The following is a 7,300-nucleotide window of genomic DNA, read 5'->3' as shown; positions in this document are numbered from 1 at the left end:
CCAGTTAGAACTGCTTGCTCAAAGTATTGCGATAGCCCCTTAAGAGCAGAAATCTTTGCTCTGCCTATGATCTCTCCCAGCATCAATCTGCCTTCTATACATGGCCAGATCTTTCAGAGCTGTGGTTCCTCCCTGTGGGTCCTTAGACCCATGCTAGTATAATAATGGGCCAAATAAGGTGATGAAAGTGAAAGCCCTTGATATTTAAGTGTACTGGTGTACTGTTGACAACTTTCCTTTTTTTTTTTTTTTTTTTGAGATCATATCTTTTGGGAAGGGCACACAGAATAAAAAATGGCTTTTCTTTTATGAGGTAGTGGGGATGTAATTTGTTCTTTTTATTAAGGCCCTTGTCAAAATTCAAAGTTGTTTTCCTTAATTAAATTATATATATATGTACTGGCAAAAAACAAATTATTGGCATCTGTTATTCAAAGTCTGAGAATTGCTGTTTTAAATCATAACTCTGATCATCGAGCATATCAGGCTTCCTGCCCCCAAATCACTCTCAATCTAAAAATGCCTCCCTTAGTGCAAATCAAAACCACAATGGGATGCTACCTCACACCAGTCCGAATGGCTAAAATTAACAAGGCAGCAAACAGCAAATGTTGGCGAGGATGCCGAGAAAAGGGAACCCTCTTATATTGTTGGTGGGAATGCAAACTCAGCCATCAGAAAGAATGAAATTTTACCATTTGCAATGACATGGAGGGAACTAGAGGGTATTATGCTAAGTGAAATAAGTCAGTCAGAGAAAGACAAGTATCATATGATCTCACTTATATGTGGAATTTAAGAAACAAAACAGATGAACATAGGGGAAGGGAAGGAAAAATAAAATAAGATGAAATTGAGAGGGAGACAAACCATAAGAGACTCTTAACTATAGGGAACAGACTGAGGGTTGCTGGGGGGGAGGTCGGTGGGGGGATGGGGAACTGGGTGACGGGCATTAAGGAGGGCACTTGATGTAATGAGCACTAGGCGTTATATGCAACTGATGAATCACTAAACTCTACCTCTGAAACTAAAAAAAAAAAAAAAAAGGAAAAAACAACCCTCTAAATCTATAGGCCCACATACGTAATAAACAATTTTAATTCAAAAAAATAAAAATAAAAATGCCTCACTTGCCTGTGGAAGGAAACTCTCTCACTCTTTATGCCATCCAGGTTACAACAGATTCCCCTAGCAGGTCCCCACCTGCTTCTCCACCGTCCGTGCTTCCCACATGCTGTTACATGGACCCTTCGCTGTCTCTAGAACAACCTCCTGCCGCCGCCCTCCTGGTTCACTTGGCTTGTTTCACTCCCTCAAATTGCCATACCCTCCTTCCTACATATATTCACCTGCTGATACCCTGGTGAAGCCCTCAAAGCCCATATGGAACGTTGCTTCCTCCATGGAGCCTTCCAGATCTCCCAGCCACTTGCTGTCTCTTAACTCCTCACAGGTTCTTTGAATCTTCCTTGCGGCATCTACATCTTGGCTTGTTTGAGCGTCTTAGGCACACTCTCCTAAGAAGGAGGAGGAATGTATAGTGTTCACAAACATGACTTTCAGTCAGGAGGCTCTGAATTGGAATCTTGTCTGCGCTGATTACTAAGGCAAGTGACTTAACCTCTTAGGCTCCGTTGCTCGGTTTTGATGGTGGGGTACGAGGCTCCCCTACGTATATGCCCAGCAGGACCCTTCAAGCCTTACCATAGACCACCTTCATAGGTTTAATAAAGACCAGGACTCCCAGACACTCCTTCTGTGTCTCCCAGTGTCCAGCACTTGGTCCGACATCCTCTTGTCCTGACACCACAGTTTGTCATTTCCTGCTTCTCTGGGGACAGGACTCAACTAGCACCTGTTGTGTGAACGCAAATGTGTCTAACCACAAAATACTCTCCAGTTTGCCGGCATTTAAGAAAGAACAGAAAGCTACAGCAGAACACCCCTTCCCCTGTGAGTGACCTTTCTCTCTGCCCTTTCTTGGCTCTTTTCCCCTCAATCTGCCCAGCCCCCTCCTGCCCTCTGATTTCTGCCTGTTTTCTGAGCCAGCTCTGCAGCCTTCCCATGGATTCTGGGAAACACTTAGTAATATTTTTTAATAAATTATTTTTCTATTTAAACTAGTCTGAGTCCAGAGGCGCCTGGGTGGCTCAGGCTGTTGAGTGTCCAACTCTTGATTTCTGCTCAGGTCGTGATCTCGGGGTCATGAGATCGAGCCCCACATGGGGCTCCATACTCAGCACGGAGTCTGCTTGAGAGTCTCTCCCTACCCCTCTGCCCCTCCCCCCTGTTCACACTTTTTCTTTCTCTAAAATAAATAAAGAAATAAAATCTTAAAAAAAAAAACAAAACACTAGTCTGAGTCCATTTCCACTCCTTGTCCCGCAGTCCCCAGCCAATAATCATGGATCTATCAACCATGACGGGCTTGTGACACGAATATTATAACACCTCACGTGCCGTGTGTACATGTGTGTTCACCGAGCGCATGGTGGCTATCACCGGTGACATGTCAGACAAGTTCAGATTCAAATATATTTTTATATTTCAATAGTGTTGCTGCGTTTAAGGTGTAATAGAAACAAATACAGCTCGCCCATAAAGCTTGTGATTTCAAGGGTGTCAGCATTCAGGAGGAGGCTCAAATGGATAGTTCCTGTTTTATAAAAATGTGTCCACAGCGTAGTGGCTTTTTTAGTTTTCTATTCACCAATTAAACATGCTTCCCACTGGGGATAAATCCCACCACCACCACCCCCCGCCCCGCCCCAGTCATGTCTTGGTAGGAAGTAGGGCTCTGCTTTCCATTTCAGAACTGGAAAGAACTACTCCTCTCCTGCTCCCTAGATAGTGAGGAAGGTGTGGGCCCAGGGTCAAAGACAGGCCAGGGGACGCGCCTCCTGAGGACTCTGACTTTGCGGGAGTGACTCCAAGACACAGAAAGCTCTCCGTCATTCGCCCCAGTGGTACCAGCTAACCCCTCCCTTTATGGCTGAGCACGTTGAGGACACGAAGCACTGCACGGGATCCAGAACACTGACGTAGTTTGTCCAAGGCCACCGAGCTATCGAGGGGTAAAGCTCCTTGTGGGACAGGACCTTCTGCTCACACCCCTCCCTTCAGTGCAGCGCTCTGCCGCCCACACTGCCCCGTGGGGGAATGCCACATTTGTCATTGTCAGGCAGCCACCCCAGGAGCACTATTCCCACACAGGCTGGTTCTAGGCTGGGCTCTAAGCTGCGAGGTGGAAACCCAGAGAAGAAGCGTAGGTGTCAGCAGAGAAGAACGAGAGAGTGTTGACCCTGGAGCCCAGCAGGTGGTCGGGCAGGGCGGCAGTGGGGCAGGGGGAGTGACCTGCTGAGAGCCTAGGCTCATCTCTACCGCATTCCACAAGCCACTTCTGGTGACTGCGGCTGCAGAGGTGGGAAGGGGCAGTGCCTCTGGGAGCTTGGCTCCTCAGCCTCTCTCACAGTGGCCTTCCAGCTTGTCCTTGCACTGCCTAGAAGGCTGAGAGCCACATTGTGCAGACTCCCTTGCAGTGAAAGTTCCAGATGTGACTTCAGATCTGCCCATCAGACTCATCTGTGGGAGACTTGAATTTGGAATGCATTATTTGGGGAGAGCCCTTCCCTGCAGATTTTCGCAAGCACGGCATGCTTCAGGCCCCCGGATCTGGGTGAGGCCATGTGTTCCTGGAGCCAACAGCAATTATAGCCGCTTCCTGATTCTGCACTGGGCTCCAGTGGTGTGAAGCTGGGGCGGGAGGTTGTGACAGCTTCTCCCTGGTTGTGGCAGAGATGATGGCTCCCCCAGCAAGCCAGTTCTAGAGTGTTCCTCCAGGGATTATTCCTGAATGCCCAGCCTAAAGCTCATTCCGCTGATTCTGTAAGCACCCAGTTCTTGATATGAAAACATTTCCCGATTAAATCAGCTGCATTATTTCCTGTCACCTGCAACTGAATCCTGACAAATTAACCAACAACTCACCACCTTCCTCACCTCTGTGCCTGAGTGTGTGTTCTTGGCCATGTGTAAATATCCTCTTGCCCTGACTCTGCCTGGCTAACTCCTAACTTCTACTTCAACATTGGCTCAAACATCATCTCTTCCTTGAAGCCTTTACTGCCTATTTCCAGTATAGTTTAGTTCCTGTTCTCCATTCTCATGCACTCTCCATCTCTCTCCATCATTCCTTCCTTTCATTCATTTTCTCATTTCTTTCACTTACTCATTTATCACACATTTACTAAGCACTTCCTACAAGATACTCACTGAGTTACAAAAGTGTATAGGGCACAACCCCTGCCCAGAGGTTGTTTACAGGTTAACCAGAGGCTCACAATTAAAACGTAGTTTGGCAAGTGCTATGACACGGTTAATCCAGAGTCTCATAGAGGCATAGAAAAGGGATACTCAATCTGGCCACAGGGCGACACATTGTTTCCCTGAGGGGCTGAGTCCTTAGCTGAGCTCCACAATATGAGTAAAATTAGCCAGGGAAGCAAAAGGGAATGATTTTCCACACAGAAAGAGCAGCATCTGCAAGGACAGACCTTGTGTGAGAGAGAGAGAGCATCCGCGGTGGGGGTGGGGGGGCTGCTGCAGTGGTTCCTAGTGGCTACAATGTGCTGCATGTGCAGGGAGCTGTGAGGGCAACTGGGAGATGAGCTGGAGAATACGAGGTATCTTATCTGTGCTAAAATCCTATGGGAACCTTGGAAGAAAAGGCGTTGGACCACTAGGATGTAGCAGCATGGACCAGAGTTTAGGACAAGGCAAAACTGCGGGAAGGCAGCTGGTGGGGAGGTCACATCAGCACCCACAAATGAGTGGACAAGGGTCTGAACTATGGTGATGGCCATCAGGGTGGACAGATAGATTCAATAGGACGTGGTGACTGCTGAATGTGGATGCAACACGTGAATGTGGATGGACAACAGGGAGCAAGGATATTCTTATTTGGGGACTTCAGGAACTGGGAAGACAGTAGAATCATGTACTGAGAATAGAGATACACGAAGAAGAGGGGGCAGATTGTTTCTGAAGGTAGTGGGGGGAGACAGTTAAATCAGCTTAGTTGCATTGTGTTTGACATGTTGATGGACCACCCAGAGGGTGTCCAGCTGGCAGGTAGACTCACACGCCTGGAAATTAGAAGAGGAGACTGCTCTAAAGATAAAAATCTGTAAGCAATCATTGGATCCTGAGAGAGGCCTGCAAGAGAGAGTGCAAAGTAAACCAACACTTCAGCACAGAATAGTTTGTAATGTCATTTTTAAAGACAACTTGTTCTACCTGCTGCATTATGAACTATCACATTTTTTTTTAAATTTTGGCTATCCTGTTTTTTATTTTATTTTTTATTTTTTAAAAAGATTTTATTTATTTATTTGACAGAGAGAGAGATAGCGAGAGCAGGAACACAAGCAGGGGGAGTGGGAGAGGGAGAAGCAGGCTTCCCGCGGAGCAGGGAGCCCAATGCAGGGCTCGATCCCAGGACCCTGGGATCATGACCTGAGCCGAAGGCAGACGCTTAACCACTGAGCCACCCAGGTGCCCCGAACTATCACATTTTTATCTTTGGGTCTCTGTTTTCTGCTATAGTTATCTTGAATATAGTAAGAGCTCAAATGGTAGTAACATGTGAATCAATAATGAATCAATTTACTCATTTTTAAAGGGAAGGGTTCTAACTGTAGCCAGACAAATATATCTTCTTCAGGATCTCAGGTGAAGAGAGCATGAGGACATACAAGACTATAGGATTCCTGATCAAGGAAAATCAGGCAAGGGGACATCGATCTGGGCCCAAGTGGCATTCCCAATGCCCTGGCCAATCAGGTCACCAGTGAGGATCACCAGAGCCCAGGGCTGCTCTTGGGGCCACCTGCAATGAGGAGGCTTCCTCCTCTAAATCCCTTGTTCTCATTACCAGTCAGTTACAGCTCTCCTCTAGGTATTGTTCCTGGCCTTCTTCTATTCTTATATAGAGATCTATTAAGAAAGTAAATTTCCTATATTTACTAACCCCAGTAAAGCAAAACTTCCTTTTCTTTGCCCTAAAAATGTGTCCTCTAAGCCTCAGTGAATGCCATGTCTGATGCGCGAGCCACTTCCCTTTGCTCAACATCAAGAACGCCATTGTTTCCTGAGCTGCATGTAAACTGTCTTACCCTCGAGCCTGCCTCAATTCCCACACAGTAAGCATCTGCTCTGGTTTCCAGTAGTTCAGTGACCTGTGGGGCCTGTGGGGCCTGTGGGCAGAAATTGCAAGTGTCTGTCCTTGGCCTTGAGGTCAAGAAGATAGGAAAGGTCATGCAGTGGCCATAGCTTTCCCAGGGGGCCACAATGGGAAAGAATTGCTGTAAAAACCTTGGCAGTTATTTTGCAAAATCACACGTCCCACAGTGATGGTTTGCAAACCCTAATGTACTTTCCTCCTTCTGCTATTCAACCAAACTATTTATTCTAACAAGCATTCATTCTATAAAATCTATCTAGGCTTACTGTTGACACAATTCCCACTGCACCCTCCATTCCCTTTGGAGGACACAATTTGTGACAAATAAGTCCCCACTTCTTCCACATACCCTCCACTTTCCATCTAATAGCCCTATTTTTCTCCTTCACAGCCTGTGCCATTATCCAAAACTGTATTGAATATGTATTTGCCCGGGTGTTTATTTCTCTGTCTCTTGCTACTGGAATGTAAATTTCTTCTTTTTTTAAGATTTATTTATTTATTTATTTATTTATTTATTTATTTATTTATTTATTTGAGGTGGGGGAGGGGCAGAGGGAGAGGAAGACAAGCAGACTCCTCACTGGCCAGGGAGCCTCAGATCACGACCTGAGCCGAAATCGAGAGTTGGACGCCCAGGCATCCCATGTAAATTCCTTAATATGTCTTATCCATGGATATGTCCCAGTGCCCCAAACAGTATCATACCCCTAGCAGGTGCTGGATCGTTATTTTTTCAATGAAGGACTCTACCTTTCCATTCACTTTTCTAAATATTCCCCCAATTCTTGGGTTGGCTGAACCCTGGCTGTCCTTGGGGGACCCTGCTTTCCCTGCAGCTTTCTCAAGGAGAAAGAACTCAAGCCCCTACACCCAGATATTTCAGGGCCAGGAAGTTGGGGCCAACATTGGGTCACCTCTCCACTGACATCAGATTGTGACATCTGCAATCTTTGTTAAATGAACAACCAGTGCAAGCAAACAAACAAAACCCCCAACCCTTTGAAGTTTATACCATCCTGTATCTCTCATTGTAGCTTTCAGCTACTGACCTCC

The sequence above is a fragment of the Mirounga leonina genome, unplaced genomic scaffold (assembly GCF_011800145.1).
Source record: "Mirounga leonina isolate KUSES-001 unplaced genomic scaffold, KU_Mleo_1.0 Mir_125, whole genome shotgun sequence".
Lineage (NCBI taxonomy): Eukaryota > Metazoa > Chordata > Mammalia > Carnivora > Phocidae > Mirounga > Mirounga leonina.
This window is presented reverse-complemented; position numbering follows the sequence as displayed.